Raw genomic sequence first — 12,691 nt, 5'->3', positions numbered from 1 at the left:
TCAAGGAATCCCCTTTTCTCCTAAAAAATTTCGTGACTTGAAGGGTGATTCCAAGAGTTTTCATCAAGTTTTTCCCACTCTTGAACCGTCTAAGTTCGAAAACTTATTCCAAGGAAGCACTCAAGGCCGAAAACCACCTCATCTCCTCTCAAATCTTCATCAAAACCGAATCCAAACCTCAAGGTGAGTTCATACCCCCTATTTTCAGTTTTTACTAAGTTTTGGGGGAGAATACAAGTTGTTTTGTGTAGATCTATGTGTATATGCATGACTATGTGTGTTTTTCATGATTTATTTGGTGATTATGTGTTGTTTACTTCATAAATCTAAAATATGATACAAATATGAAGTTTATCACTTAGATCTTCATAAAAACTATGAGAAAAGTATGTGTTATCATGTAAACTTGCAGATCTGAGATTTATACACTCAAAATAGAAAAAACAAGTGTTGTGTTTAAAAAATCTATAACCTAAACTCAAAAATCAGCTTTTAACAGAAACGTTTTGGTCTAGTTACGGACTGTTTTGACCAACTTGATGTTAATATTTTTCAAAACTGTTTTACATAAAACGAGTTCAGGTTTGTACCTTTTTTATGACTACTCTCACACATTCATACGATGTTTTTACAATTTTTGGCGATTTTACAAAACTGCCTATCATTTCAGGAAGGATTTCGGACCAGTCTGTGAAGATGAACATTTTCACACTGGTTTGAGATCACTAAAAATTATAATAAAAATTATGAAGAAAGTAGACTAATTTTCTAAACTCTAAGAGTTGACGGATCCAAATTTCGACTTACAATGATTTTTCTATAATTTTTCTAAAAATAGAGACGTAAATGCCAAAAATCAGAAAATTGTTTTAACTTACAAAAAGTGTTTATACGTTTGTTAGATGCAAGTTTATATGACTTGTGCATACTTTTAAATCATCTAGACATGTTAACTTATGTGTGTTTAATATATATATGATTACAAAAGTGGTATTTTTAAGTCAATTTGACAAATAATTGAACTAATAGTAGCAATAAAATAACAAACAGACTAATTTTGCCATTCGTATAATATTGGGCTTTAGTGGCCCATTAATATGCTTGATAGGTCCTGAATACTATTTATATGTTTATTGGGCCTCATTGACCCATTAACATGCGCGACGGACCTTGGATACCAATTTCGTGCTATTTGGGCCTGTAAATACCTTACATGTGAAATGGGCGTTAGTTGTCTTTTTACATATATTTTGGGCCCATGTTATATAATCTCATTCCTCTCGGTCCTGAAAATGACTTATGTGTTTAGTGAGACTAAGTGGTCCGCTTACATGGTTCATTGGGCCCGGAGTGAGTTTTATATGTTTCTCTTCGCGTAAAATTCGATTAAGGATCCAGTGAGACGTGTCGGTTGACACCTATTGAGTGTACGGTCGTAGCATGTAGTTACAAACAGAGTCTCTTGGAGGGAGAGCGGTATTTTGTGTATAGATCTATACAGGGATGACACCCCACACCTGAGCTGTTCGCTACAGTTAGACTACATCAGTCTAGGGTGACGATAACCTTAATCTATTTTCCGTCGGCGTTCTCAAACGCCAAGACAGGCGAAATTGTCATTAATTAGTATAGTTATGACAGCTCACTTAGAGGAATTAACATTATGAAATTTACGAAAGACTATTCTATTCTTCTTTTACAGGCAACATAGGGTTGTCTAGGGGCATTCTATTTACATTCTCTTCAATCACTTTTGGCATCCTATTAAACAATAACACACATGCATTAATACAAGATCGGACACAAACATACCAAACTATTTTAAGAAAATACAGGATTTTCTTGTGATTACAAAGTTTTACAAATCATTTTCTCAAACATACTTATGAACTCACCAACATTTTTATGTTGACCTTTTTAAATTAACTTGTATTCTCAGGAAACCGTTGAAGCAGGTTGGGATGAACAAACTAATGGATGTTTTGTCATATTTCTTTTTCATCAGACATTAATTATTTTGGCATGTAACATTTAAACACAATACTCGATGTAACCAATGTACGTTGTTATATTTCATGTGTGGTGATGATGATGTTGTGTTTCAATTATATACTTTGTGATGATATTCCAAGGATGAAGTCACGCGCAAGCTCACGGACGTTTCCGCCGTCTGGTTTGGGGGTGTGACAGATTGGTATCAGAGCATTGTTTATAGTGAACTGACATATCTAATCATACTTGATATGCAACTATAAATACAATGGGACTAAAACACTCTGAATAAAATGAATACCTAAGTGTACATTAAAACTGTAATAATAAAACTCTCTGGAGGAAATTGAACACTGTGATTAAACCCGGACAGTTATGTAGTCATATTGGGGATAAATATAGCCTGATCAACTATATTTATTCAAAATATGACCAACATGTGTTTGGGAGTAATCATGGCGGGAAATGGATCTAGAAGCTTACCTCGTATCCAAAAAGCCTTAAGGAACTCAAACTTAAACAATTAAAAATACTATAGGAGTATTTGAAAATGCTATCTATATACACTCTCCACACACCCCTCACCCCTTCGTTTCTCGTGCAGTCAGCATGGAAGACTACCAACAAGGTGTCCTTTACTACCAGGCTCTAGTGGCCAATGGATTGCTTGACGGAGACCCTGTCATGATTCCAGGGGAAGACCCAGGCCTAGGACCTGAGGAATATGTGGAGACCAATTATGATTTCGGGGAAAACGATAAAGAAGTAGAGGAAGTGGAGAACATTTCAGAAGTCCCCAACGAGCCTCTCACTTCGGAGAGGACACCGGACCACCCCACAACACCGGAGGATTTAGCCGCTCGTGTGCGTTATTTGGAGGAGGAGGTTGTCGCCCTCAGGAAGCAACTCCGGGCAACAGAAGGCCGGGCAGAGCTACTAGAGTATGAGAGGGACATGGTCAATAGGGAGATGAGCGAGTTCGCTGACCGTGTGGCACGACACTTCGGCATTTGATCACCTATCAGACCCTTGACGCTTCGACCAGGATTAACTTCGTCTACTACCACTACTGCTAGGATGCTTTGTTATGTTCTACTATAGGTACTATCGACGACATGATTAAGTGATTACACTACTCATGGAGTCGTTACTCTGTCGGATTTTATATCATTTCATGTATTGTATGCCTTATGTAGGCAAATTTTCATGTACTCAAAAGATTTTCATTAATGAAAACGGCTATATATTTTCTCATGATGTTGTTATCCGTTATGTGTTCTACCACTTTTATTAAATATTGATTGTATGCACTCACTTACTCACGCACAACCGAATCACTGAAACTATTTTATATTCAAGGAATCCTGAAACCGGAATGCACTAGATACACACCATCTCTCTGTTCCATGACAGAAGATGTCACGGAGGAACCTGCGTAGGAATAACCACACATCGCCACCACCGCCGCCGCCTCCGCCAGAGGGGAACTCTACCGCATTCCAAGCAGCAGTATCAGCTGCCGTCACCGCAGCGCTGGCGCATATTCATAACGGAAACAATGGCGGAAACGGACAAGGAGCTGGAAGTTCGAACAATAGAATGAATCAAGGACCTACTAAGGTCTGTACCTACAAAGATTTCAAAAATTCCAAGCCTCGAACCTTTAACGGAATAGGGGGCGTGATAACCCTAATGTGGTGTATAGAAAAAGTTGAATCGGTGTTTGAGATTTGCGGATGCCCCGAAGAGTGCAAGGTGAAGTTTGCAGCTTGCACATTGGTGGATCAAGCGCTTTCTTAGTGGAATGGACATGTGGAAGCAATGACACTTCCAGTGGAAAATGCTATGCCATGGGAGGAGCTTAAAGAAATGCTAATGACAGAGTACTGTCCAAGAGGGGAAATCCAGAAAATGGAGCAGGAATTGTGGAATCTCACAACCCAAAACTCCGACATCGATGCTTACATCTCGAGGTTAGTGAGTTGTCACTCCTGTGTCCAGGCATGATCACATCTGAAGGAAAGAATATTGAAAGGTTTATATGGGGATTAACCTCTCCGATTCAAGGAAATGTAATCGCAGCAAACCCTGAAACGTACGACAGTGCTAAGAGACTAGTTAAGAAGTTGTACGACCATGGTAACAAAAAGGGTGCTAAGACTAGGGAAACAGAAGTCAAGAAGGAGGGAAACAAGAAGGAGTGGAATAACAAATGAAAAGGGAAACAAAACTCGGGATCATCAAAGAAGCAACAGACGGTAGTAGTCCATGCTGCTACTACCCAAGTTGCTCCAGCACCACATGCTCCAGCCTCAGCTGTGCAAACCGCCGCTAAACCCTACACAGGAAATATGCCAAAATGCAACAAATGTAACTTCCATCACCATGGAGAATACAGAGACATGCAATATGCTAACTGCAACCGTAAGGGTTATACTTCTCGATACTGCAGATCTCCACCTCAATCGAGCTAGCGTAACAATAACAACAACAACAACAACAACAACAGTAACAACAACAACACCAGCAATGCAGGAGTAAGTAACACCTGTTACTGATGTGGAGGAACCGGTCATTTCAAGCGCAACTACCCAAAAGCCAATACTCAAGGCGCAGGAGGATCAGATAGAATCCTTGCAATAGGGCAGGGTGAAGCGGTTCAGGATCCAACCATTGTCACTGGTACGTTCCCACTCAACAACATCTTTGCATGCATCCTATTTGGTAGTGGCGCGAAACGAAGTTTTGTGAGTAATAAATTTAAGCACCTATTAAACCAACAACCCTAGAAGCTAAGCGAAGCCTTCACGGTGGAGATGGATAATGGGAAAACAGAAACAACAAAAGATATATACATAGGGTGCACGCTTACATTAAATGAACTTTCATTCCCAATTGACTTGATGTCGGTAGATATTAGGAGCTTTTATGTGATTATGGGCATGGATTGGTTAAGCCCCACCATGCCGACATTATGTGCCATGAGAAGGCCGTACACCTTCACCTCCATAACCAAGAAACCCTAATCATCTACGACGATAAGTCGGACGTCAATCTCTGTCTCATCTCGTGCATCAAGGCACAAAAGTGCCTGCACAAGAAGGATCTTGCTTTTCTCGCGCACGTCGTGAATAAACAGGAAGAGGAGGTAAACATCAATGGCATTCAAGAAGTGCGGGATTTTCCCGATATATTTCTTGAAGATCTTCCAGGAATACCTTCCTAGAAACAGGTCAAATTCCGAATTGATCTTGAACCTGGAGAAATGTCAATTGCCGAATCACCCTACAGGTTAGCCCCGCCGAAATGACAAGATTATCAAAACAGCTAAGTGAACCTCTGGATGAAGGACTCATCGGGTCGAGCTTCTCACCATGAGGAGCTCTGGTCATGTGTGTCTAGAAGAAGGATGGATCCTTCAAAATGTGTCTCGACTATAGGGAATTGAATAAACTTACCATCACGAACCAATATCCACTCCCTCGGATTGACGATTTATTTGACCTGCTTCAAGGAGCTGGTTACTTCCCCAAAATAGATCAAAGATCCGGTTATCATCAGCTCTGAATCCGAGAATAGGACATTTCAAAAACTGCCTCCCGAACTTGATACAGTCACTTCGAATTTGTTATTATTCCCTTTGGTCTGACGAATGCTCCCCTGGTATTCATGGATCCCGCGAACCGAGTTTTCCGCCCATTCCTAGTCAACTTTGTAACTATTTTGAATCAATAACATACTCGTCTGCTCTCGAAACAAGAACAAACACAGTCAACACCTACGACCGACTTGGAGGCATCAAAGCCGGAGAATACCGCGAAGGAAGCGCTACGTGGAATGGATAAAAATTTCGAAGCCAAAAAGACGAAGCTTATCACTACATAAGATGGATCTGGGCCCCCAAGATTTGGAGGATTCGGAGACATGGTCATGAACAAAGCCTATAAACCGCGAAAACCCGTCCATCTAGGTTCCGATAAAGTATACCTGGACAACAAACGATATTATTGGGGGCTGAACATAAAGGCAGAAATTGCCACTTATGTGGACAAGTGCCTTACTTGTGCCAAGATTAAAGTGGAAAACCAGAAATTATTCGAGAAACGACCGAAAAGATAATCCAAATCAAAGTCCGACTTCAAGCATCGCGACCCCGACAGGATCCGCCGTCCTTATCGGAGGACCATGCTCCACGTTTGTGTCTGGTCCAACGATTGGTCTAGGCGATAATGCTCTGGTCATGCTCTTTGTCTCCTGGAGCCGTTATCTTTGGACTGTAGCTAAGGATAACCCCTGGCGAGGGCGGACTTCCCACGCGGTCGCCTCTTGTGGGTCTCAGGCGGTCAGGGCGGCCGAGTCGCCAACCCAGGCTTCGTTAGGAACTCCTTGCCGGGGGTTCTCCTATCTCTGGCTCGCTCTTAGGGGCGCGCCATCAAGTACCCCAGTCCAGTAGTCATAGCGTATGCTAGCTAGCTATGACGTTCTAGACTTAACTGCTCTCGTCGGGGGTTCTCTTGTCTCTGGCCCGCTCTGAGGGGCGCGTCATCAATTACCATGGACTTTATCACGAAGCTACCGAGGACAGCAAGGGGTGTGGATGCCATATGGGTGATTGTGGATAGATTAACGAAGAGTGCCAACTTTATTCTGATTTCCGAGAGCATCTCCGCTGAGAAATTAACGGATATTTATGTGCGAGAGGTGGTGGTTAGGCACGAGGTGCAATTGTCAGTAGTCTCTTATAGGGATGTTCGATTTACATCTAGATTATGGAAGAAGTTCCATGAGGAACTGGGCACTCAGTTACATTTCAGCACGATGTACCACCCCCAGACATATGGCCAGAGTTAGAGGACGATCCAGACACTCGAGGATATGCTTCGGGCATGCGTGTTGGATTTTAGAGGGAGTTGGGATACATATCTCCCACTAGAAGAGTTTTCATATAACAATAGTTATCATGCTAGTATCGATCGACCCCTGTTTGAGGTGTTATATGGTCAGAGGTGTAGGACCCCTGTTTGTTGGGGTGAGGTAGGGCACCGAGTCATGGGGAGCACCGAGGTGGTGCTCAAGACTAGTGAGTTGATTCAACAGGTGCGTGACAGGCTACGAGTCGCACAGAGCTATCAGAAAAGCTATGCTGACCAGCAGCAATCGGATCTTGAGTTCCAGGTGGGAGACTTCGTCTTGCTGAAAGTATCACCATGGAAGGGTGTTATTCGGTTCCGGAAGCGGGGCAAGTTAGGGCCCCGATGTATTGGCCCGTTCAGGATTTCGGCCCAGGTGGGCAAGGTGGCTTACCGTTTGGATCTGCCGGACGAGCTTACCCAAATTCACAACACATTCCATGTGTCTCAGCTTCGGAAATGTGTCACAGACGAGGCCGCAGTTGTTTCCCTGGACGACATTCAGGTAGACGAGAGACTGAACTACATTGAGAGGCCCGTTGCGATTCTGGATAGGAAGGCCAAGGTTCTTCGAAACAAGGATGTGAAATTAGTGAAGGTGCAATGGCAGTATCGAAGAGGCTCTGAATGGACATGGGAGCCGGAAGAGGAGATGCGAGATCACTATCCGAATTTGTTTGCGTCTGCGGAATTTGAGGACGAAGTCTAGTTCAAGTGGGGGAGATTTGTAACGCTTGTTCCATGTATTAGTTATTTCTCAAAATTTTACAGTTTTAGACTGGAACTCGACGTGTTGGGGAGCTCCTACTCGTCGAGTAGAAATGATCTTTTGGACGCGGGACTTAGGATCTACTCGACGAGTTGGAAGGCCCAACTCGACGAGTAGACGCTGTAAAGGAAAACCCTAATTTTCAGGGATTTGTACCCTATTTAAAGAACTTATGGTTCATTTGTAGCCTCTCTCATCGTCCTTACAGCCTAGAGAAACTCTAGTTCGAGCCTTATACCTCCTTGAGTGTGTGAGAGAGCTTTGGTGGGTGATTTTGGTGTGGTTGTGAAGGATTTTGAAGCTTGAAGAAGGTGGAGTAGAGACAGGAGCAGTAGATCCGACATCTACTCTGTATTGGCAACCATCTTGAGGTATAAAGTTACTACCTTGACCTTTATTTGCTTAGATCTCGTCTTTTGGTAGTTTAGGGCTTGTTTTGGGACTTTGGGTTGGATGTTCCAAGATAAGAGGTTTTCCAGGGGTTAGGAGTGTAGATCTGGCCTCTATAAGACCTCTAGAGGATTAAAGTTGCAAACGTTAATAGCCTCCATGTCCCATTCATGCATTATGTCCACAATGAATGCTAAAATGGATCTTGGAGAGTATTTCACGCATGCATGGACGTAAAGTTAGAAACTTTACGTGATTTTTCCACCCTTGGACTTCAGATATGTGTTTTGGGTTGATGGGAGGAGGGTTTAAAGGCTTAATGAGTCAAGACCTGTCTAAGGCATATTAGATGGCCTTTGGGGGTAAAGTTGGAAACTTTACCCTTCTAGACGTCTCTATGGTTAAGGATCTGTTGTATGGAGCTTTAGATTCGACTGGAAAGGACTGAATGCGTGAAGATAGGGGAAACTCGACGAGTTGCCCTGACGACTCGATGAGTTGGATTGGGTTTCCTTGCCTTCTGGATATTGAGTGAACTCGCAGAGTTGATGAGACAACACAACGAGTTGGCTAGGGTTTGTCTCGGTTTTCTGGACTCTTAAGGAACTCGACGAGTTGCTAGATGCACTCAACGAGTTGGGGTCAACATGGATTGTTAACCTTGACTGTTGACTTAGACTTTGACCAGGGTTGACCAAGTTTGATCTAGGGGTATTTATGGTATTTCTAGAATTTGACAAGTTAATCACATGATGGTTATAGGCAGTTGAGTTGGAGCTGTGCGTTGGGACTTATCTGATCTTATCTTATCAGTTCAGCATTTTGAGAAGGTGAGTTTCCTCACCATACCAATGGGTCTAAGGCACCAAGGCCGACCCATTATTGTTATGAGATATGACTAGTTGGTTACGGGATATGTGGTATGCTAGTTATTTGTGATACTCGCATGAAAGACCTCGGGGGGTTCCCGAGGCACTTATGTGTAAGACCTTGGAGGGTTTCCATGGCATCCTAGTATATTCATGTGTGGCTTGTATGTTATTTCTTGGTAGTAAAGACCGTGTGGGGGTTCCCACGACAGGAAGACCATGTGGGGGCTCCCATGGCAAGAAGACCATGTGGGGGTTCCCATGGCAGGTAGCTAAGACCACATGGGGGTTCCAGTGGAATTAGATGTAAGACGTTGGAGGATTTCCATAGCATCCTTATATGTTGTATACATGGCTTATGTGGTTTATGTAGCTTTTATAGCTGATATGGTATATGTGATTATGTGGACTGTGTGGGGTATGCTCTGGGGAACTCACTAAGCATTAGCTTAAAGTTTATGGATTTGTTTGAGACACATCTGAGCCTAAGGGCAAGGGCAATGCTTGATGGCGCGACATGCACTATTCGGCAATTGTTTTGATGAGACACTCTGATATTTGAAATAAAATGTTGATGTTATGGATTTTGAAAACGATTGTCATTGAGATTTCATATTTTATGAGAATGTTTTGGTTAATTAAAAATGAAAAATTTATTTGAAAATTTGGGTCGTTACAATTTAGATATTGAAAAGTTATGCTTGTTTATTTTCAAAGTAGGGTACTTGTTGTTTTTTGAAGTTTTTGAAATATCACCTGCGTGTTCAGACACTTTGACTATGAAATCCAAACATTTATTATGAGTTTTTATTACAATGGGAAAATGTAAAATGCTTTCTCCTAGTTTTAAGTTTTTTATATAATTATAATCGGAAACCCAATATCATTTATTACCCTTTCCCATTAATATCCTGCCTACCACTATCATTAAACACGTATATAAAACAATAACAATTTCATATCATTATATTACACCTTATTTGTTAGATTGTATTTTTGCATAATGGCAAGAAAATTTAGATGTATCTTGGGAAATGTCATATGTTTAATTATATTTTATAAAACCATACCATTTTCTTAAAGTGTGTGTTTTTATTTTAGTCTTCAAGATCACTTCTTCAGTACGAACAAAAATAGAAAAAAACATCGATATCCTTGATGTCAAGCAAAATTGCTCTTGTTGATAGCATTGTGTTGCGATTTACTCATAAGTATCATCATGTGGAAGATAAATTGTTAGAGTTTAGGATCTGCTTACAATTCCCAAAGCCAATAAGAGTAGAAAGTTCGCATGGTATAAAACACAACTGCTCGTAATTAAATGGATGAAGATATATACAATTTTATCAACATAAAAGAAAACAATGTACAACAACTCCAGAGCGAGATGAAATTGCCAATATTACGTTTGAAATAATGAAGCCTACATGGAATTGTTTGACGTTTACAAATACACTGCTTGGTTCCACCTCATGCAATTCCTAAGTACACATGTTAATCACATATCTTCTCTAATAAATGAAAGTTTTTTTTTGCCACATGTCATCTTCTCCTTCATTTTGACACTTGTCATTTTGTGAGAATTTTAGAATTTTTATTTTCCACTTGTCATTTTTAGGGATTTCCATTTTTTTAAAATAAAATTCCATAAAATTGCAATGAGTTTTATAAGGAAATTAAATCATCATATTGATTTGATAATAAATTCTCATAAATCCTCCAAACGATTTAATTTTTTTTGCAAATGTTCCAAAAGATTACATTCTGTTATGTAAATTATTACTTTATAAAATATTTCATGTTTATATATTGATATTAAATTTTTATTTTTAATAAATCCGTGTAATACACGGGTCTCACACCTAGTATTGATAATGTAATGTGATTTTAAGTGGTAATATGCAAGCCTTTGTGTTTTTTTTCAGTGTTTTTATCTTGTGTGTATGTTGTATCAATATAAATAAAAGTGGATATGATATAACATTAAACTCGATTTCACTAAAAGATATTAAAGTTATCCTAAACGACAAATCAAAACATAAATTATTCCTTAAATAGTAGGGGGGAAAAGAATTATCATATTATTTAGTATTTCTTATTAAGATGGAGGCAATAAATGATGCACCGTTGTTTTTTGTTATGCAACTTAATACACCGCTAAAATTCTGTAAATATAAACAAAATTACGACTATCGGAAATAATGTTTAACCATTGTAATGCTGCTATCATATGAACACAAGGTATGCTACAACTTTTCCATTTCCCACATAAGTGATGGCGTCGATATCTATAACAAAACTCCTTTAAAAATTTATACATCAAAGATGTTTCATACGCGTGTTGCTTCCCATGTTATAGATTTTTTCTTCCTCCTCTTAAGCACCATCGTTGCATAAGGGGTAAGTGCTCCAAAAATCCCCCTTACACCTTAATGTTATAATTATTGTCATTAAACGCTAAAAGGTAGGTATGCATCCTTCGATAACGTTAATATTTGTATTTACGTTTATTTACCTTCAAAGTCGTTAGATTGACCATCCATGCACCAACTATTCTCATAGAGAACCTCAATAAGTGACTGATATGCACAAAAGTACCTACTTGCTTTAATTTTTTAACCTAACTGACTTAACTCTCCATTACATCAAGATCGCAACATATGTATTTGTGTCTAAATTCTCCTAAGAACTTCCCCAATCCTAAATATTTACAATCTTCATAAACACTTCCCCACTTCTTTTGAACAACACTCATTTTATGCATCCATACGAATACATTCCTAGAAAACTTTCTTAACCTCAAGGTAATTTTTGGTTAAGTCCCTAAGCATACATATGGAAAAATAACCTAGAAATAAAAAATTACAATAACTTGGCAAATTTTGCTTATTCTCGGGTCTTCGATTTCTGAAGTTTTCTTCGTATTTCTTGATCTTCATAGCTTTGTAGACTCTTATTCACTCAAAGTTTGCAACTTTTTTTTTTCTAACATTTTTTTCTCACTTTTTTTACTCAAAACTAAAAACCTAAAAAAAACATATGCTTAAGCAAAGGATCTTAAATTCAACCCTTATTGGTTAAATGTATTAGTTTAAGGTGCAATGACTACATAAGCTCTCTTGGATACATTTCTGGTACACGATGCTAAACATATTATGTCCCTCAAACTAAGCAAGGTCGTGTTTTTGTTCCATGATTTCACTAGGATAGGGAAGCCACACATACACTATAACATATGTTGGCTCAAATGAACATCGAAACTCACATCAGATCGTCCCACACAATGCTAGCAACCTAGATCTCAACATAATAACAAAGAAGGATCAAGAAGGCACATAATACAAGAAAACAACAATCATACAAATCACTACCACCTAGTAGTCCTCGCACCACACACTGTCCCGCTACCAGCTAACCTCTAAGAAGTGCGTAACCATAGGTGAGATAGGCACCCGAACAGATGATCCTACTCTAGAGCCACAACCAAACAAGGAATATATAAGAAATCCTAGATCAAGAGTTCTCAGGCTATCCTACATGACCACATACAGTCCCAGGGCACCCCACTAGATGATAACCAACAAGTACAAGTACACATACATATCTACAGATCACTACCGCATAGCAACATGCTATATACCAGGATACATATCTAACAGATCACTATAGCATAGCAATGTCCTATATACCAAGATACAGATCTAACAGATCACTATAGCATAGCAACATCCTAAATGCCAACACTCCAAGGAATGCATAAC

The sequence above is a fragment of the Lactuca virosa genome, chromosome 2 (genome assembly GCF_052849685.1).
Source record: "Lactuca virosa cultivar CGN04683 chromosome 2, Lactuca_virosa_CGN04683_v6, whole genome shotgun sequence".
Taxonomy (NCBI): domain Eukaryota; kingdom Viridiplantae; phylum Streptophyta; class Magnoliopsida; order Asterales; family Asteraceae; genus Lactuca; species Lactuca virosa.
Note: the sequence above shows the minus strand (reverse complement) of the source record.